We start from the raw sequence: 22,378 nt of genomic DNA, 5'->3' as shown, positions 1-22,378 counted from the left end.
CTAAAAAACTAAATATAAGAATCTACTCAGCCATGCAAGAGCAAAACGTACTCCTTACTATGAAAATGATAGAGATTATGAGTCCAGGTACCAGGAAAGCAAAGAGGTAGACTGAGACAAGCTGTGGTTTCGCTGTGCTACTGGAATCCACAAGCTATTCAAGATGATGGCCAGGGTTTGACAAAGCTGTCAATGCTCTGGCCTCTGGACTCTAAACTCTCCTCCAATGTCATCCCTGTAATCCTGGGACACAGTTGATTCAGCTCCTCCAGCCAAATCCGGTTAAGACAAAACCTGCTGATGATCCTAAAAGCAGTGGCTATCCCGCTGACCCCAATCCTCTGGTCAATGCTCTGCACACTGAAACTTTCAAAGGCCACATGAAGAAGACAACTTCTAATTTAAAAAGGAAAACATCCCAGGGACAATCATTCAGTTTGGCTTCAAGACATTTTGGACAGCGATGGAAGGCGAACTCAAGAGCTAAGACATTCGTGTCAACCTGACTCAAACCAAATCTTGGGTTGAGACTTTTTCCAGTCACACAAAGTTATGACAAATCATTTCGGTGTCAGTAATTAGGCAAATAAACAGAGGAACAGCCTCTCTTTTACTCTACCAACTTCCAACAACTAAAAAATATTTCTCCCCACAATATACTGAAATAAATCAAGTTGGTGCAGGAGGTTAATTCACTACCAATCCATCAAATACAAGCAAACTACAGTAGCTTCTACACAGCTATTACCTTCTTCCCGGTTATTCTGTGTTTCCTTTTAAGTCCTTTGTCCTGGGGCGAGTCGAGACGTTCTGAATGAACACCTTATCCTTCATGCACCTCACATCTTAGTAGCTACCTGTCACCTGATTGGCCAGCAATTCTAAATGGGTCTGCACCTAAGCAAGGCGCCTTAGCCCCCTAATCTCTGTGATAAAAATGTCTCATGGTAATATCACTGGCTACTTCTGGTAATGTTACGATATAAACAGGCATAAAAACACCTATTGGTATACATTTCAACAAAGTCATCAAAAGGTAAAATCTTGAAACTGTGCATGAACATTCGTCTCTTATAGAAGTCCATAAGCCCAGTGGGTTCATTAGGTTGACATTACTGTCAGTGTTTGAAGGACGAAATACAATCCCTCATGAAAAAGACCTGTCCTGTCAAAAATGATGACTGTCAGAAGTCTCCCCAAAGTGTTACATGACGTATTTAAGTTGTATCCACCATGCATACATTTTAGGGGCCGTCCACACCTTGAAACCGGTCAATCTAAATGTGCCGTTTTGGCCTATCATCCACATGAGGCCTTGTTTTAGAAGCGCGAGAACAGGTTTTTTCAAACACGGGTCCCAGAGTGGGGAAATTCAAAAATCCCAGCTCATGCTGTTCAACCACCCCCGGGTTGTGGATGGCAAAGTCAGCAAAGACAATCATGGGTGGAAAAAGATGATGTAATCGCCCCCTTCTCTCCCCACCACGGTCCGCAATGTCATCAAATAACCACAACAATCATGGACAACAAACTCGACATAGGCAATAAACCGAAAATGTACCAATACCGAAATTTACTGGCATCATTTTGCCCATTTTGGTATATTCGGTGTTTAAAAAAAAATAATCAAGAAATGTTGGTTTTGAATGTGTGTAGGTAGCATGTCCCTTTAAGACACTGGTCTGCGTGAGAGATGTGACTCCATATACCGTGATATTGATTTGACGCTCCAGTCGAGCTGCAGAAGCAACATGATGCTGGCAGCAGGACGAGCGTGGCCACAGACCTATAGACCTAGAGTTATATGCAGGTTTATGAACAAGAATCCATTTCAAAATTTCTATGTGCTCCACCTTCTGCATTTTTGGTGTGTTTGGTAAGTTACAGCGCCCCCAAATTCCTGGCATGTGTACTACATGCCCTGACGCATTGTGTTGAGCTGTGTTCATAGTGAGGTGTGGACAAAATGTTTTTTTTTAGAGAAGAATGGGGAGAAAAAATATCGTTTTTTGTGGTTGCGTGGGTGTGTCCTTAGTCATCAGATGTGGGGTTTTTTTGTTGTTTGTTTTATTTACTTGTTTCAACCATATCAGCAGCTACTACGTCAAAACACAATGATGACTGAGACACACTTGACATTCAATTTTGTCCTTTAAAATGGCAAAGTATCTTTATTTGATAGTCTAGGCCCTAAAGTGCTCTTTATACACACAAATTAGCCCTTCTGAAACATTCACCCAACTCAGCCGTGGAACAATGCAAAGGGGCACATACCCCCCCCCCAAAACATGCTTGGTCCCGAGGTTGTGCTTTCCCATGGCCGAGGAACTTTGGGGGTGGAGTTAGCAGTGTTAAACATTGCTGGCTGTCCACACAAGCCTTGTGGCTGTTACAACATGTGAGCAGCATCCCTTCTGTCTACAAGCAGGGTTTGCTATGACTTTCAGAGACAAGGAGGCAGTAGACTTAACCTGATAAGTCTTTGCATAAAAATGAAAAAAAAAAAAAAAAAAAAAAAAAAAGACTTGTTTAATGAAGCAATTAGGCTGGTACAGTACATAACAGAAAAAAATACTTCCATTACTAAATAATTGTCCAAGAATAAAGATTAATGAAACATGCCATTTTGTCCAATATGCTTTGTCATTTGTTTTTAGATCAGAAAATGTAACTATTACAGTCTGAATTCATCTGAAAGCGAACATATTTGGCTGTGAAGAAAACATCTGCTGCTGTGTTATTTGACAATTACTGTTCAACCAGATGTAAAAACTGCAACCCAAAACAGCCATTTTCATATATTTTATGGATACGAGTACCAGCTTGTTTGCAGGCAGTGATTTGCCAGTCCTGTGCAGCAGCCTGTTCCCCATTCATTTAGGGGTTTTCTGCTTTTACTCTAGTCTTAAATAAGTGAAACACATGCTCAGTTGGCTGAGGTCTGGTGATCCATTCAGCCTGTCTGAACATTCCAGTTTGATCCTTAACAAAACTGTTATAAAGCTATGTAAATTTCTGAGTGTTTCACAAGAATGCACAACATTTTATATTCTAATGCAGTGACTTAGGTATGGCACCCAAAACAAATCTGGCATCAAAAATGCTTAAACTGCCCCACTGGGACAGATGTAATTAAGAAAAATGTAAAAGGTTCTAACTGAAATAAAAGCAGCACTTTTTAGTGGTGATTATTATTAGCATAAGAGGTGTGATTCAGAAGACTCTTTTCCCTTTTGCTGGTGGTGGGAGTGTTGAAACCACTGGCAGCCCAACAGATAGAGCTTCGACTGAGCTGGCTTCTCTTTCTGCCAGCTATTTTTAGAGAGGTGGTGGGGGAGGAGGAGAAAGGAGGAGGGAAGCAGACTTCACATTTTCCAGCCACTCCTATCAGCTCCGACATCTCGAGCACAACACAGTTGACAAGGAGAGAGGAAGTGTAATTTGACTCCGAACACACGCGCACAGGCGGGCTCTGTATTTCTTCTTCTCATATGTGGACGCACCATCCATTTTCACACCACAAAGATTAATTGGTCCTCTACACTGGAGAACACTTGAGACTATGTTTCTTTAAAAATGCGTGCAGTGGGTGAGAGACACGAGTACAAAAGGGGAAAAAAAAGGGAAAAAATAAGAGGGGGGAGCATATCTAATAATTCTGAAGATCACCAGCATTATTTTAGCGAAAAATTCTTTGTCAAAACAAAAAGAGCAGCTCAGCATAAATGCATGGATATAAAAGTCAGGATGGTCCTATTGAGGTTTGGTAGTGCATTTTGAGGTAAGACAAGAGGCATCACCCTGATCACACAAGGACAGGAGTCGACAGCGAGATGTTCTGGTGCACAAGAGGATAGAGGCGACTGAGGCGAGCTGGAGGACAGAGCCAGATTAAACTAATGAGAGTGAACAAGCAGAGGACAATTGGGAGGGGAGCTGCTAATTAACCCCTTGGTAAAGGGGGAGCCGGGCTTGGTAAGCATCCCTGCATTGGAGCCAAAACAAGGAGGAAAACACTTTGCTTTTCGTTTCTTGGCTTTAAATATGTATTTTGTCATGCACAGCCGCCGAAATGACAAAAACCGACACTTCATTTGGGACACAAGTCTAATTGACTATCTCACACACACACACAGACACACAAATCAAATGATGTCACAAAGGTTAGTCGCTGAGTATTTTCCCAGTAGACCATAGAGCTTTTTCCACCCACAAATTGCTTTTTTCCCAGGATGGATTTGATGAAGGATGTGCGATAATTTATTCTGAAGTACTAACCCTGCCTTTATTATCTAAAAGAGTAGGCTATAAATAAGATGTGCTTTTAGTCCTGAAACAACATGTTATTTAAAACCGTTCAAAATGCTCGTAATTCACATTGATCGACGAGACCAGGGGTCGACAACCCACACCTTTGGGGTTGCATGAGGCTCTTTCATCTCTCCCCGTGTCTCTTTGAGAGCAGTACGTGTCGGAGCGGGCCAGGATAGTATGGTAAAGCAAGGCGCACCCAGAAAATGTAGGCGGGGTCTCATTCTGAGCAGCAGCGTCCAGCTCCCACAGAATCATGTTTACTGCCACAGGCACTGGCGATTACTCTCTTAACGTTAAATAATCAAAACTGAATGGCATTGAATGCCACACCACTCACGGTCCTAAAAACCCTGAACAGTGCCAATTAGACAATATAGTGGCAGTAGGGGGCTTGGTGCAGCTTCCAGTGTATCCTGTTCAATGTGAAACAAGTCCAACTGGTGCTTGGACTAGACCTATGAATTCAATGTTACATAGACCCACTACAAATCTTTTTGCTGGAGTTTGTCAGGATGCACAATATTGGATATATTTATATCTTTTTTAAATTACCAACATAATCTGGAGTTGACGGACGATTCGGAGCATCAAAATCAACATGTTCACATGATCCGTTAATGTCCTGCTTCCCGAAGCTGTCCTCAATGCATTTGCATAAAGTTTAAGCTAAACAACAGTATGCAAATTAGGTGTGGGGGGTGGAAGTCCGACACATCGCACTATTTTCATAAAACGTCTAAACTCACTGTAGCTGAACCAAAACGAGGATAGATTGAGGCACTGCAGAGCTTATTTCTCACCTCAAATATTTTTTGAAACACCTTTTTCTTAACCGTTTTAGTAATAAAAGAGAAGTTTTGTGACTGAGCCGCCATGTTGATTTAGTTTGAACTCCAGGCTGCAGAGAGCCCCGTTTGTCCAATCAGTTGCAGCACTCCCGAGATTCGGGGTTCACACACTAGCAATGCTACACATGATTAAAGTATGACTGATAAACTAATTAACAGCGAGTTGGAGCACGTGTGTGCAACATACAGCAAGCTCGGTTCCTTGGGCAGTTCATAGACACTATGCACTGACCTGTACAAAAGTGTTGCAATTGAAGGAAAGCCTCTTTTCAGATGGAGAGCATTTTCAGGCGAGAAAAGAAAACTGTCCCTGTGGACACCGACCAGACACATCCGATCATGTGAAGACGCCCATTTATTTATTTATTTTTTAACCTTGATGGCTTAGTGTATCCATTGATGCTGGTTGCACCAGCAAAAAATGTCATTGGCACATGACCATTGTTGTTTCGTGTCGTTGCTTAATTCTTGTGTTTCTTGGTAGATACCGATGTGTCAATATCATCATTCATCTGGCAGAGAATTTATAAGATAAATAATAGACGTCAACATTTTTAAAAGAGAGGGTCAGTATATGAAAGCTTATCTTTGCACTTCCTTGAGACATTTCCCAGATGTGAGACAAACACTAGCAGCACTGCATTAAGCACAAAATAGTGTTGTATGGTGAGGTAGAGATGGTGGCTTTAATAATGTACGCCCTCCTGCTTGGATACCAGCTGCCCCCACCCCTTGCCTTCTTGAGGGCCGTCTCACTCGTCTGATTGTTCCTGTTAGCTTGGCTCTCTGTGGGATCTTGGCTTCAAGTGCTTGAGGGTGCCACTTAGGTTGTGGTTAATTTGCTTCTGCTAGAAACCAGCAGTACGCGTTGCAGTAGAGCATAAAAGGTGTTGGACTTTGGTGCAATCCGCCAGTTGCTGGCTGAAGCAGTGCCTTCACTACTGATCATCTGTGTCAGCAGGCTGCCACCACCTTAATATATTCATGTATAGATTCTTGAAGCAGACGTTTCCTTTTTAAGGGTGTTTCCCTCGTCCTCTGCTCTCTCTTGCTCTCTTCCCTTTGTCAAAACATTCAACGGATGTGGCGACATCGCACAGCCTTTACAAATACACTGTGTGGTTTCTTCCACAAGCATTGTATTTGCTAATGTCCATCCAATCTAGAAAACTGTGCTGTGAAATCAGCTGTATTACACAGGACATCCTGATGGGCAGGCTCATGCCATCAGACAAATATAGCTACGATAAAAAAACAAAAAAAAGTGACAGGAGGTTTAGCAGGAGGCATGAGGCACTGTGTGGTGCTGCATCACCAGGGGACATACTGGCACTTCATAGAAAATTAGGTCAGTCTGACTTAGACTGGGACTAGCCTGTGCTGGTAAACAAATCACCAGGACTGACTGAATACAAGACACTCAGTGTAATGAAAAAGGAAGGCATGAGACAAGTTCAGCTACTCAACGTACATACTGAAATGACAAAGTGAAGCCAATGGCATGCAACAGTAATCATAGTTGACATAGTTGCCTGTACAAACTATAAAACACGGCACACCATGAACATAGTTATGTGGGGCAAATAAAACTCTTGAAAATGTGTTCTGTGTGTAACGTTCAAGGCTGTGAGGCTTTTTATATGACACAGAATAATGACTGACATTTCAACGTCTGAACACAACACAAACAGAACTTTGTGTTGATGTATAATAAAAAAAAATATACATAAATAAAAATGTTGACATTGCCATGAACTGGACAAGATGCAACCAAATGCCTGTTGGAATTTGTCGGTGCGAAGCTTAGAACTCGGTGTCATGCTATAAAAGGTGTATAAGTGTTAAAGTTACTCCACCAGAATCCACACTGGAAAAGTGAAAACAGTTGGACCCAGTTATAGTTGATGATCTAAATATCCAATACGTTGTCAATATCTTTCTGAAGGAAATTCGTCATTACACTCATATAAACATGCATTTTCAGCATGTAAATTTCGGACAACATCCAATGGTTTGTTGACATTTCAGCGCCACGGAAACTCCCAAACATTGCCAATGCATTGCGTGCACAAGATCCCCGTTTGTACATTCGATCTTGCAAGATCTCGATTTGCAAATGGAAAAATGATCACAGATCACTTTTATAACTATTCACATGGCTTGAATACTCTTGAGACAGTTTGGCTTCCCCCCCCCCCCCCCCCCCCCGTCTTTCATATCCCAGAATGCCGTGCACGCAGGTTTCCAAAGATGTCAGTTTGGGAAACAAACAGTTTGATGACTACAAATTCTGGTTTGTTCGTAAAGATACTTTGGTGTGAACACACATTGCCTGGATAATAAATATGTCAACAGTGTGTTAGAAATCAAAAGTTATGTGTTGCGGTATTTGTTTCAATACTACATGTACAGCATGTCCAAAGACGGTGTGTTATCCCTTTTAAATGTATAATTACATGAAACTGGGGCCACGGACTGGTACGTGGATCATTTGGTCCCAGGGCTCAAAGAGAGAGCAAAGAGTTTACTTTGGAAATGCTCATTTAAGTTTTCTGTTGGCTGCATTGAGTTTTATTGTGAAAAATGCTACTTTCTGTGCTTCACTCCGTCAGTTTGCTTTCATGTGTCATTAAGTCCTTAAGACATTTTCATACACTGTACTGACGGTCCGCGGAAAAATTGCACCCGACACCTGACCATAGATGGTTATCACGATGCCAAAGATTGACCGGTCGTTTGAGGGGTTCAAGACCACTGGTATAGGGTCTGCAGGAGAGAACCATAAATATTGTAGACAACATTCTGTAATGGCTAAACAGTTCATTTACAAATCGTAAAAGCAGCAATGTAATTTTACAAATAGAACTTACCGATTACAATCAGCAGTGTGCCTGTACTGACATTATTTACATTAAAAAAGGTTTTGAAAATGTACAAGTTGCAGCACAAGATTTATGTTAAAAGACAGGCAAGGGGGATCTTGTCATCTAAACCTAACGACCATTTATTATTATTTTTTTTTTTTTAATAACTGAATAACACTGCTTTATATGTTATTTAAGCAGAGTGGTGAAATGGCAAATTGCTCTAAAAATCTTATTCCTGGCTTACAGTGGGTCTTGATGGAACGGGAGTGGCTTAAAAAACACTCTGCAGGGAAAGGAGTCACCTGATTTCTTCCTCCATCCATCCATCCAGTGGAAGAAAACTCTGAAATATTTAAGAGTATTCTTCCACTCCTGTGCCGTTTCACTTTGAGTTAGGCAAATCAATTGGCATTCTGCAACTCTGGTCTAACCAGTAGTGACAGCTCAACCAGTGACTCGCTCTCGTTACCAAACCTGCAACAATATTATTCAAGACAACAATGCCAAACAAAACAGAGAGCGGTGCACATTTGAATTTGTAATCGCAATGATTGCAGTTGATTTAAGGCAATAAAAAATGCAAGCTCTACGTGTTTGAATGTGGTCCAAATCTTACCAATGCTTTACATGATTCCGAAATTCTGTTTTAGGTTATTCAAGTACCGCAAAGCCAGCTATTGTCGGAGAATACCACACTTTCATCACATTGACGGCATCGACAGTCAACGTCAAATTAAGTTTTATCTATTAATGTAGAATTATCTGTTGTCTGTCCACTGTAAAACAGGGAGAGAAAAAAAAACTGTACTGTAGTGATTGTGTGTGGACCTTTGGTCTGGCTGGTGGGTGAGGGTCTGTCTAAGTGCTGAGGGGAAGCGATGCATGGTAAATGTAGCTGAAACACAACCAGGTCACACAGGAGGCAGGAACAAGAGGGCTGATGATGCAGGAAAGAGAAGACAGAAGGGAATTGCTCCTGGACATTTTTTTGAAAGCCCCATCCGATCTCCCTCACTTTGTCACTCTCCAATACACTCACTGACTTTTACTATGGCTCATTTTTTTTTTCTCTTTACCAAATACAAGGGAACCACCACACTGTAAAGGAAAAAAGTGACTCCTTGGCTTGCCAACATCAATATGAATGAAAGCATCAGGAGACATGCTGTGTCAGAAGGAAAAAAAAAACTTGTGTGTATATATATATATATATATATATATATATATATATATATTTATTTATTAATTTTTTTCAATGCAGCACAGGGTTCAAGCAAATCCAACCAAACATCTGGTGGATGTGAGAAGGCTTTTGTACTGCCTGGCATTATGCATATAAGTTACATGTATCTCAAGATGCCGAGATGACTCTGGAATTGGGAATCATATAACTTGGCAATAAGAGTGTCAAAACGTATGCAGCCAAGAGACACACGCTTAAAAAAAAGTTTATCAAACCTCAGATGAGGAGCACTAACAATTTATCACATTCACAAACCATTTGACGACTATGATCGAGTCAGTTTTCTGAATAGTTGATGAAACAGTACACAATATTTGTCGTACTATTGCCCACATTAGACAATTATTCTACTAAGTAATAGCAGTAGAAACACTGGCTTGCTTTTAAGATGCAAGATATAATGCAAATACATTACAAAACCAAAAGACTCAAGCTTTACAAAAACACAAGGGGAGTAATTGCTTTTGAAGTTTGCGCAACTGAGGTTTCTGAAAAGGAATGCTCCGAGAGACTTACTGGACATTCCTCCAATGATATAAACCAGGCAGTAAGCAAAGATTGATGATAAATTGTGTTTTTAAAATAACCGAAGAGAAGGTGGATTTCAAATCCTTTTGAGCCTTGCGAAGAATGGCTGAGCTGAAAGTGGATAGCCTCAGGCCCCATAACCCATTTTGCTCCATTGAAAGTGGAGCAAAATCCTGAGGCTACAAATGAACATGCACAACCTGGCACAGTTCTGATCATGGTGTTCCTCTCAGTTTAGGTGAAAATGAATCTGTCAAGCTCACTACAGTATTTCCCTAAATAGATTTCCTTCTGCAAGTTATAAAAACGCCTCAATAAATCTGTCAACTCAATAGTTCGTCACTGAAAACATCCTCACTGGACATACACACCCATATGCATCATAAAATATTTGTGTGGCATGCTTTTCAATTTATGGGATATCAAGCAAGGCCACTGAAGCCTCTCAGATCAGCGGGGGTGGAGGGCTGGCTATCGGGGGCAGAAGCATTTTACTAAGATACATTAGAGTTGTATACACCACACAAAAACCTTTCCACAAAAGCGGACTTAGAGCCAGAGGCAATAAGGGTGTGATGAAACTCTTACATTTCCTGGACAACGGTCACACCACCTAAAAGCATACTACCAATGACACAATGCCTACCTTGCATGCGTTACTGGAAGTATGCTAATGCAATGTTAAAATCCTTGTGTGTAGACTCCACCCACGACGAAGATATTGAAGGTAAAATACTGAAATGATTTTTGGCAGGTCTGAGTTCTTTTAGATCCAAACACGATAACATATAAAGCAACTACTGTGACTTGAAACTTTCTCATTATTGTTAATAAACACAAAAACTTGCAACTTTTTACTTGCCCAGACAAATTTTTAATTGCCCGAAGTTTAATGGAAAATTATAAGCTTGGGTAATGCGTGAATTCGACAAATATAACTTTTTACATAAAAACACTTGGAGTTTCTTTAATAATCAAGATATCTCAATGAAACTTTCAGGGAAGGCATATCTCTTTATACTCTTCAATCTGAATAAATATTAATATATATTTTAAGTTTGTTCTTGGTCTGAAATAAATTTGATAGTATTAAGATTGGAGCTGTCACACTACTATCATACGACATACTACCACATCATATTTGTTGTATTAGTCACTTTTTTATCCACAAACTTTTTTTTTAATAACCTGGTAAATGTGTGACATGTATTTTTATTATATTGATCAATACAAATCAAATCCCGTCCCCGTTCCTCCTCCTCCTCCGTCAAGCATTTTCCCATGCTAGCCTCGGCGCATGCAATGGCAGCGCCCAGCGTTGGCGACACCAAGAAATGTTTGCTGAAAAAAAAAAAACGTCAAAATATCACCAAAAAAAACACGAGCCTGTTCGGGCAAGGTGGGTAGATGATTCACTTGCCACGGTGTTCGGACAAGGTTTAATGTCGAGCCCCGACACCAAAGAAGTGTTGTTTTTAAGCTGGAGGACCTAAATGCTGAGGGACCCAGAAATTCTACACCTATAGTAATACTACTAAGTGAAGTCCATTACGACACTTTTTTGTGCTTGTTATGTAATAATACAATGAAGGCCTGCGTCTTTTGAGCGTTCAAACCATGCCTCAACCTAGAGCAGAGTATTGAACTTTAAATAGGGGCAAACAAACCAGATATCAGCAAAACTGAATTCTTACTGAACCAGCAGTTGGTTTAAAGTGTACAACGCAGCACTGCATTGTTTATATTGTCTGGATGAACTGTCTCTTTAACAGGACACTTTTGTGTATGCATGCACCCCCTCGGTGTGGCTGCTTCCTGTGGGGAATGTCTGATGATAGGACACATAACATCAATGGGACTGACAGTTGAGCTTAATTGATTGATCAGTGAAACATTCCATGATGCTGTTTGCTCTTACGAGACGGGGAACATTGTTGCGAAAAAAAAAGAAAAGAAAAAAAGGCAGGCCCTGGCATTGTAGCACGATATATATATCCTTTATAAACTGATCAGTGTTATAAATCAAAATAAAACAAAATATGAAAGTAATAATGAAACCAAAGTGATTTTATGGACAATTGGTAATGTTGACTGAATTTGTGCAAATGTCATAACATGAAAACAATTAGAAAATCCATGTTGAAAAGAAAAAAATGCCACATACATTAACAAAGACACGTTTTGTGCTCTGGACAGCTGCACAACCATCTTTTCATACAAGCAAATGAATGAGTTAGATTAAAAAAGGAAAGGGAAAAAAAAAGGAACAGAAAGGTCAGGCTCGCCCAAAGCCAAAAGCATGACTTTATTTAAAACATAAAATACACTCCTTTGATTACATTAATAATCATACCCCTCCCCCAATGCTTTATCCCCAAGCTTCCAAGAGAGGAACAAGTGTGTGTGTGAAGAGTCACATGATAGCTGCCCCACTCTTATGCTCAAGTGATTGTGGCCTTTCAGCTTTAAAGAGGAAGAAAACTCACTAACAGCGTCCTTCCTTTACATCATCTTGGAATTCAGGTTTGGTCACATTTCCTCTGTGGCAGTCAAATGTAAGGGCTAGAATGTAAATAAACTGTGAGAAAGTCTCTATTCAGGCTCCAGCAGGCGTTGAAATGTACATGCAAAGTCCTGCCAAAGCTTGTGATGGGTTTGTGGTAAGGTTACACAATGTTTGAGTGGTGACAGGCCTGTGTGAGGGTCACTAAGCGGCCCTGGTGCCACTTATTTTGACTATTCAAAACACACAGCGAGACCTTTTGCCCGGTGGTGACAAGCTTTGCATGAGTAACAGCACCTACAGTGGAACTACACACAAGTCTGCACAGGCAGTACAGTCTTGTCTGAATTTCCCTAGCAACACTGACCGTGGGGAGAGCTGCAGGCAAAAACAGAAAATACATCAAAATAAGGCGGTAAGCATGTTTGGCAAAACAATCTTTAAAGTATTGCTGCTCAAAGGCACCAAAACAAAGAATCCAAAAAAAGGCTCGACATTTTGATGTGAGAAGGTTATCCACTGTTCCACCTCAAGTTTATCTTGTTCCTATTTAACATTTGTGACACCTTGTTCATTTCAGTTAAGAAATGAGTGTGTGATATGGAGGCATGCAGCATCCTGTCATATGGCAAACCCAACCAGTGAGTGTTCAACCAATTCATGTGAGAAAGCTTATACATGTTCTTCAACGAGACACCAGGCTAAACTGATAAGAGACCATTAAAAAAGTGAATATCTACAAACATAAGTTAGTTTACACACTCCTTTCTGCCTTATGTGCATACAAGGGCAGTTGAACCACTTAGTCTGCCCTGCACAGTTCAAGACGCTCTTAAGGGCGGTGGTCTTTTGGTTTTGCAATTAATTTAGCATTGACGCATGTGTATGTGTCTTTCGACAGGTCGCGTCTACCTGAAGCACAAACGTCCTCCTCGCAAGTTAAAGTTATTCTACCAGAATCGGCAAGGGGAAAATGAAAACACAGAAACTCCCCAAGTTGCCCGAGGCATCGTGTGTGCATTATCCCCTTTGTAAACGATCTCGCGAGATCTGAATTCACACTGGAAAAACGATTAAAAAATCAGTTTCACAGCTATTCTCGTTGAGAAAGTCCGTTTTTTTGCGCTGAATCCATGTGCACAGGTCTCTGAAGATGATGTCAGTTAGCAAAACGTAAACACGGCAATTTTGTTGTGATTGATTTAGGCAACTGCGGGTTGGAAATTTGTGAAAATGAGTAGTCTTGTTTTCGTGTATTGGTTTATTCTCTGTGTTGAAGTGATGCCTTTCAAGGGAAGCATATTTTACACATTTTTTCCTGGTAGTACAACTTTAATGTCCGATCACTTTTATGGTTACGCCTGCAACTTGACCCAGGGAAAGTGGGTCACATTTCCACGGGGTCGTTTCTCACATGGAAACGCGTCGCATCTGAAAATCTCACACTTGATGGGCATGTCACCCGGGGCCACTAGGTGGAGTCTAGAATTGCGTCACTCGGGAGGCTGTGAAACCGGATCAACATGGCTACATTCATTACTAAAACAGTTCAGCGAAAAGTATTTCTGAAAACATTTAAGGCAAGAAATAACCTGTGTAGTTGCTGAATCTATTCTCGTGTTGGTTTCACCACAGCCAGTTTAGATGTTTTACCAAAGTTTTACGATACATCAGACCTCCGCTCCCTCTCTGCACCAGCTTCAAAGAATATTCCAGTGTGGGATCATTTTGGTTTCGCTGTCGACTACACCCGACGAGGGAGTGAAAAAGCCAACAGAAATGTCACTGCCACCAAATGTTGCTTGAAGCGCGTCCAAGATGTAAAAAGAAACGAGCAACAATAGCATGCATCTGCAGCTTAAGCACACTGAGGCAACATTTTCTGACAGTCGAGAACTTCAGAAGGCAAGACGAGGGGAAAAACACCTGTATCGAGAATGCTTTTTAACAGATCTATAGTGCTACTTAAAAACATGTTAACTTTATGCACAAAACAAGAACCGAAACGGAACTGAAACTGGCTCAAAAACCAAGGGCCAGACTGAACCGTGGGCTACCTGTACCATTGCACCCAAAGTCCATACCTGCTCCTCACTGCTCATACTTTAGTTGTTTTTATTTAATGGCTTAACAAATAAACCAATTTGTATATCTTGCTACCTCCAATAATTAAAAAGGAACCAGAGGTATATTCTCCCTTTATCCTGAATAAAGGAGCAATGTTGAGTGTGTATTTACTTGCACATAAATAAGTGTCTCGTTGCGCAAGAGTGGGGATTACAATGAGGTGCAAATGACACAAAAATCAAGATATTTAAAATGTGTGATGTTGTTAAAACACCTTTAATGTGTTACCGTTTCAAGCATCAAGGTGAAAAGGCTCGACCATACAATGCCTTACAAGCCGAGAGAGACAACTAAGAGCACACAAGCAGGGGTTTACGTGACAGCTGAGTTCAATTGATCCTCTTTTAAAATTCAATGAAAACTTTTAAAATAAGTTCTGGGTTAAAGTACCATTGTAGGATATCTGGAGTTTCTAATCAGAACACTATCAAGCTTTGTTGATCAACATGGTTATGTGGATATGTAGTTCTCCAATAAAGTATCTGACATACTTGTGGTATACTAGTTGGCCCTAAAACAACCAATCCTGGACATGTTGATATTTGGACTTAATCTTTGTAGCAGCCCATGTATAGCTGTCTAGAACTTTGAGATTAGTTCAGTCATAAGATTGTGCTTTAATGCCATAAAAAATCCCAAGAATAGGTCATAGCTCCATCAGATACTATTGCCACCCAATACACCATATGTGAATAGATGTTGTACATACGGTGTTTTAGATTTGGGGTTTGGCACCCAGATCTAATTGACACCTTGTATATTGAGTTTTTAAGTTGTACATGGGAGCACTTCACTTTTCACTGGCCCATCGGGGAAACAAATGACATGCCTCAGTACCCGTGTGAATGTGAAACATGTTGCGATCAAATGAACACAAACACCCTTTAGATACAAGTTAAAATGAACAGAGATTTTTTAAACTTAAGATGATTGTGTAGGACCAAACTAGAGGGACAGTAATTTACAATTACACAACCTATAACCCCATTACTGGCCTGGGACGTTCAACACACCATGTTTAAACCAGTTTATCTGTATTAGTTCAGTAAAATAAGAGAAAATATTTTGAATTAGTTCAAACAATAGCAAGGTGTTTGAACTACTGGTCGAGGCCAAAGTGCAGATACGAATTAATGTTTTAAATTAGGATACAAACATAGATGTAGTCACCATTGTGGATCAAGAGTTACTTCCTCAAGATCACAGAGCCACAGAATAAATGAGATCAATGCATTGCCAAACAGTATGCAGTGGTCGTTTTTCCAACTTTTTTCAAAAGATGAGGAAAATTAGAAAAACTTGACAAATCTGAGGTTTTGAATGAAATGAATGACACACCTTAAAGTCATATTGGCTTCCTGATATAAGTCACATGTCCAGCCAAACAACTACAAAGTACAATTGTAGATTGTACAGTTTGGTCACATGTGACAGATCAATAAAGTAAAATGTTTAACATTATAAAAATTAAGGGTGCAATGATAGTTAGCCCACAGTTCAGTATGAACCCCAGTTTTGTTGTTACCTACTTGAGTCCTTGACTGTCAAAGTGTTTCATCAGGGTGTTTACACTGGAGATGCATGATCCTATTGCTCGAGTTTCCTTTACTGTATGGCACATGTTTCAACCAACTTTTGCAGAAAGTGAAATTTATGTTGACCGTTTTCACTCCCTTGTCAGTGGACTCAACAGTGAAACTGAAAAAAATCACCCACCGGAGATTTGTATGAAGCCAGCGTAGGTCGCAGAGAGGGAGCGAAGGTCAGACTCATTGCAAAACTTAAAACATCTAGACTAGATGTAGTGGAGCCAAAACAAGGATGTTTCAGCATCTGTACACCTCAAATGTTTTCAGAAATACTTTCCCCGGCTCCAGTTGTGGGCAGAGGCACAACAGTGATTGGACATTAACTCGAGGGTGGGCTTTTGTGCAGCAGGCACAGCTTCTGGACACACACATCTGTAAACTGTCAATGCAAAATTAATTGTGAAATTGAAAAACCACCATACATAAGGGCGTATTGAACCGTGCAGAGTGAATTGAATGGTTCAATATTTTACCAAGAACCGCTGTATCCCTAGTAAAAAGAGAGTACAGTGATGGGATAGATTTAGCTGCGAAGAGGCAGTCCTGTGTTTAGCATCGACGTCCATGTGAAAAGTAACAAACTGTACGTCAGTTTTGTATATCACATCCGATGTCTCTCCATACATATATATATATATACACACACACACACACACACGTATATATAAATATATATATATTTTTTTTTTTGTGTGTGTGTGTGTTTTTAGTGGTGTTTGTTATATTGTGTCCCTCCGCCTTTGAATATATAAAGAGTGCTGCTGTGACACAACACACATTGATGTCTCTAATACCAAGTGAAAGATCTCAGCCAGTTGCTGCATTTGTTTGTTTGTTTTTTTTGCTTTGTTCAAAACTGATAGATTCTCAATGAGTGTGGGAAGGACACAACAGGAGGCTGTGAAATAAAAAAACAAAAAACAAAGCTATATGCATCGAGGCTCAGATTTTTGCTCAGATGTACCAATAGCTATTTTGGGTTATAATAATAATAATTTTGTTTAACGGCAATGTTTCATATTTAAAAATCTGAATTAAAAACCTTAAATGGAGATTGCACAGTTATGTGCTTTAACTGTGCAACCAAGAATTGCTGGTGCAACTGGCTACTTGCAGGATCACCCTGTGACAATACAGAAAGACCAGCATTCAATCAAAACTTCCCACAATGCGTCTAGCAAAGTGGGCGTGGCTGCACAAGTGCAAATTTCACTCACGATGTGGACAACGCTACAACTATTCTGTGTTTGATATGGTTTGATGAAGAAGTTTTATTCCCTACAGGAAATACTATTTAATCCCCCTGCAACGAACATAGTGAGACGGAGGGGGTTTCTGTGAGTTTATATTTTGCAGACAAGAAAGGAACACAACTACAGAGTCTGTATGCTAGCAAGACACTAACAACTCCACATTTTTTGGGTAAACATGAGTTTAGAAGTGTTCCACCTCATCTGAAGCTCAACTTATGAATGAATATGCGATAGAAGCATGAGATTTGAATGCAGGCCATTGCGCCAACTGTCAACGATGAGCAAAGGTTAATTAACCCAGAAAGGTGCGACTGCCATGAAGATTGCACTCTGGCTTCAAGTTGTTCCCAGCATGCTTTCTGCATGGCACACTAACTTAAACTACATTATGAACACACATGCAGTGAAATAAACTGGTTATCTTATTGGTAATCTAAACATTTTGTGGGAATGAATTTCGCTGCATTGAAGGCGTTGCCGCTTTCGTATCATATAGTCCCCCGGTTCGAATATGGGTTAGACTTCTCCCTGGACACGAGAGGGTTTTCTCTGGGGAGCCCTGTGATAGACTGGTGACCCATCCAGGGTTCACCTTGCCTTCACCCAGAGTTGGCTGGGATTGCTGCGGCCATGAGATGGAGAAAACTATAAAGACACAGGAGATAAATGGATGCATGAAAACACAAAAATCTGAGAAACATTTAGGCAGGTTTGAACACTACACATGTTCCAGAGTTTTGATTAAAAGTAAGTAACAATTATGCTTTCAACTGTAATTCATTTAAAGTTTTTCAAATCTGTGGCGAAAGTGCCCAAGCTGCTCTCTCAACAGTTCTGCTCTCCTCTGATTTCCTTACAATGTGAATGAGTAACTGAGTATTATGTCTGCATGAAAGCCCTACAGATAACACTATTTCTCAAAGGTAAACAAGTTTAACCTCGTGTTTCTTCGGACTGGAGTCATGTTGGACTTAAAACGAACAAAATAAGTAAGAACAACACATATCGTGAGAAATATCGAAATGTTTTGTGATCGATATTTTTGCAATAAAGCTTGGCACAGCTTAATAGTTTGAATAACTATCAGTTTTTTCACCTGAAGCTTTGCCACAGTCTCATATCATCATTGTGGATGCCAGTTTTGTTGTGAAACACATTTAAGCCCTTCAAATGTGAAACATGTCCCACAAATGAGGACATGAATTTGTGCCATTTTGTAGGTCTGGTTCTGGACCGACATGAGGTGAAAGATGGTTTAGGGGCACAGCTTAACTCATTTTGAACATAATCAACAGTATAGAGTAAGACAATCCAATGTATTTAGAAATTGGCTGTGCAGTAAGTGTTCTGGCAGTGTTTGTTCACAAAGCCTGTCATGACTTTCCTGGGTTTTACAGTGGATGCACACTTGAACAATAGTATCACAAGGGAAAGGGAAATCAGCACTATCACTGACCAAGGCCACATAATCCCAAAGAGTGAAATCCACAGGCCAAGGATTAAATCCCACTCATATGCTGCACTTACAGATTAAAAATGGGAAAGGGGAAAAAAAGACAAAAACGGATGACGATCCTCATTCAAACACAAAGACAGCAGCCTCCAATAAATTAATTATTCAGGATTTAAACATATGGTCATTATCTTGTGGTGACACCCATTCTCTGGACAAGCGCTGCTATGTACTGACCCAGTCTCTCTCTCGACAGGCCTGTCATCACACACACATCAACCAAAATGCATGCACATCATGTCATGACTGTCCACATCATAAACATTCACACCAACAGTATAATGCAAGTCACATGCAGGTCAACTTATCTTAAATCTATTCATAATCTGGATGCTTTATTGTTAAAAAGTTAACACTTTCTGCAGTGTAATATGTGTTTCATCCTATATGTATAGTGTAACACCAGCTGGCCAAGGATTATGAGATTTACTGCTCAAAAACCATGGGATACATAATGCTAAAAAAACAAACACGATCTAATCAAACTGAGAAATCCTTGCAGTGTAGCTGCTACTTAATTGATACTGGAATCATATTATAAATAAGAAAAAATACAAATGTTCAACGACTGGATTATAAGTGTCGCTCTTTCAATCATGCAAAATGTAAAGCAAACACATAAGATTGACAGATCAAAACCATATTGCCAGTCAAATTCAAATAACTCACTGTCAAGATTAAATATAGCAGCTGAGGTTTATCAAATAACAGATTAATCTCACTAAGTGTTGAGACTACAGATAGAGGAAAAACATCTGAAGAAACCACAGGTCATTACATTTTAGGAGCTACTGAGTTACAACTGTTTCAGTCAGCCCATGGAATTGCATGTCCATGACTTTGAGGTGTGGCTAAAAACTAAAATCTGGCATGAAGTTTAATATTCACAGTTGTGTTTCTCATCATTCATACAAGTTTAAATGCAGTTGCCATGCTTCTGGTGTTCGGGTTCACAGTGGAGATGTACAACACCCCTTTTCCCACCATGTTGTCCCGTTTCTTAGGAGCACATACTGGATCATTCCCACTGTGATTCCGATCAGCCCTCAAGTAGTTTTCAATTCAAAGACATTATGTACATTTCTAGGTGTGAGACAATCAAAGAGGTGTAGCTTGCCAAGCCTGAGCCCATCCGATGCTCGGCAGCTGCCTCACTGTGTCTGAGAAAAAGCGGCGATGAAAAAGGCTTTGAACGCCATCTTGTTCATTGCAGCTGCTTGGGCCTGAATACAGGAACCCATTCATTCGAGGAGGCGGAGGGAGGGGGCACACTGGCTACATGGATTCAGCCCTGCGAGCCAATAAACACCAATAACTCTTTTGGGGTTTTTTTTAGGAAGACATGTACACACATCGACACGACCGGTCCTAAAGCAGTGATCGAGAGTCCAGATGCGGGATCTCGAACACATATCGGAGGTAACTTGGGAGAGGAGCGGCGGGGCGACACGGAGCCCGCCTCGGTGCGGGAGAGGAGGCGCTCGGCGCCGCTTCCTGCGATAGCAAGTCTCTTGCTGAAGCGTCTAATTTAACACATGTTCAAACCCCAGTCCTCCAACACATTAAAACGCAGTCCCGGCTGGAGGATTTGAAGGCTCCGTGTGAATGAAGCGGAGCCGCTTTGACGGGATACGGGCTGTGTTCTAAAGCGGCGCGCGGCCCGGCGGAAGCTCCGTGACTGCTAACAACATGTCCTGCAAACAGACCCGTGATCAAGATAAACAGATTGTCCCAATCCAATTAGACGATCTCGTTTTCACATCATTAAAAGAAGAAGTTCAAATTAAGGTCGAGCCGTGTGCTGGTAAACTGTCGCGGGATGAACAGTCATTAAAGTAAAATGGCTATTGCCACCACCGGGAACAGCCACGGCTCTACTTCTCCACAAATCTCTATCGCGAAATCAAATAAGTCAGTTCCTCCTCAATCTAAACCGAAGCTGTGGCCAGAACCCATGATGGCTTGATTTCAATACACAATACTGTTTCAGACGACTGAGCCTGCTCAAACACAAGCGGTCAAATAACTCTTTAAGACATTACGCAAACAATCCCAACAACGCAAATATTGCGTTTCAATCAGTGCCGGACCTTTTTTTTTTTTTTTACATAAACCCGACTGGAAAACGACATTGACGTCCTTAAGCACCGAAAAGACACGGGTATGTTGTTCTGGCTGCCATATTCGTGGAATCTACACACCCAGATGAAGCACAACCAGGCTGCGAGCGTAGGCTGCGGCCACTGCTGGCTAACTTGTATGGACTGGCTACGGAATAGTGGGGGTGGTGGTGATCCTGCTGGTGAAGGAGCCATTTTTAGACTCCCTTCAATTCGCGGTGGGAGAAGAAGAAATGTGCAAATATGACAAGCAAAACGCGCCGTTCTGGATTCAGCCGTGCAAGTTTCATAAGTTGCACCAGTTCAGCGCTGTGCTAAACTGCTGGTTTTAAGGGTTTGGTCAACCTGGGGGTTTGCAAATGTGCGGCCAATTAGCCTGCCAGGTAGCCACTGTATATGTGTGTATGTGTGTGTTGGGGGGGGTTCAGGCCGACAACCAGTTCCGATTTACTGATTCCTAAGCATGCATGCCATATACAGATTATAGTTCAAATGTAAGTAGTGCTCGGATTAAAATAAAAAAAAAGGGGGGGGGGGGATAAAGGAAGACACCCGGACGTAAGAGAGGGGAGCTGGCTAACCCACCGAGCTGTCACAAACTAACCTGCTAATTAACATTAGCACTGAGCATTAACCCGCACTATGCCGGATAGGAAAAAAAGGACGTTACCAATCATTTAGACTGATGAGACATATTGGAGTAAAGTATAGTGGTGGGGGTTCTAAAAAGTTCCCCCCTCCACCCACAGTGTTAGCTTCGGGAGCTAACGGGAAGCTAACAGGAGCCGGAGCCCAGTTTAACCCTCCTCGGCAGCCCTGCTAGCTCTGCACACACTCAATGCATTTCCTGAACCGCAGCCTCGAATATCGACACGGATCCTTACCCGCGTTCAGTCGAGGGTATCCGTCGTTTATGTCACATTGACTGGAAACAGCAGAGTCTCGTCTCTCCTTTCTCTCCGCCGAGGCGTTCAGATTCAGCTAGTTTAGCCAGCGAGGAGCGGCACTCCCCGAACCCAGTTTTCGACCCGCCGAGGGGGGAAGACACACCGGCACAGAGGCGCAGAGAGGACGAGGCGGCGTTTCACCCAGACAGACGCGGCACAGCTCCTCCGTTTCGGTGCAAATTCCACCTCAGAGCGAAAGAATAAAAAAAAAAGATCCCTTTCTTGACTTTCCCAACCGTCGACGTCCCTCTTTTCTCTCTCTCTCTACCTCTCTCTCTCTCTCTTCACGCCCGGATCTCAGTTGCTTCTTCCTCCGGCCATCAAACAGCAGAGATGGGCGCGGTAACCCTGCATTCAGGTCCGGGAAACCCCACGTTACGCAGCGTCACAACGCACGCGAAGGGTCGACGACCACTCCGCCACATCAGGAAATACTGCCATCTTTGGTAAAGGCAGCTCACCTCGAGCATATCTACCTGCTCAAAACACGGACTTAACGCCACATTTTACTGCAGAAACACAAGTT

General features: G+C 41.4%; 1 protein-coding gene across 1 annotated transcript in view; it reads right to left on the bottom strand.

Moving 5' to 3' along the window:
- The window catches only part of gnb1a (guanine nucleotide binding protein (G protein), beta polypeptide 1a), a 33,918-nt gene extending 11,754 nt beyond the window's left edge, over nt 1-22,164 (bottom strand). Inside the window, exon 1 of the mRNA XM_080496504.1 lies at nt 21,790-22,164. The gene's annotated coding sequence lies outside the window, so the exon portion shown is untranslated. The remainder of the gene's footprint in view (nt 1-21,789) is intronic.
- Nucleotides 22,165-22,378: the final 214 nt, after the last annotated feature.

This window comes from Blennius ocellaris, assembly GCF_963422515.1.
Source record: "Blennius ocellaris genome assembly, chromosome: 5".
Lineage (NCBI taxonomy): Eukaryota > Metazoa > Chordata > Actinopteri > Blenniiformes > Blenniidae > Blennius > Blennius ocellaris.
Note: the sequence above shows the minus strand (reverse complement) of the source record. Positions and strands in the feature narration are given on the sequence as shown.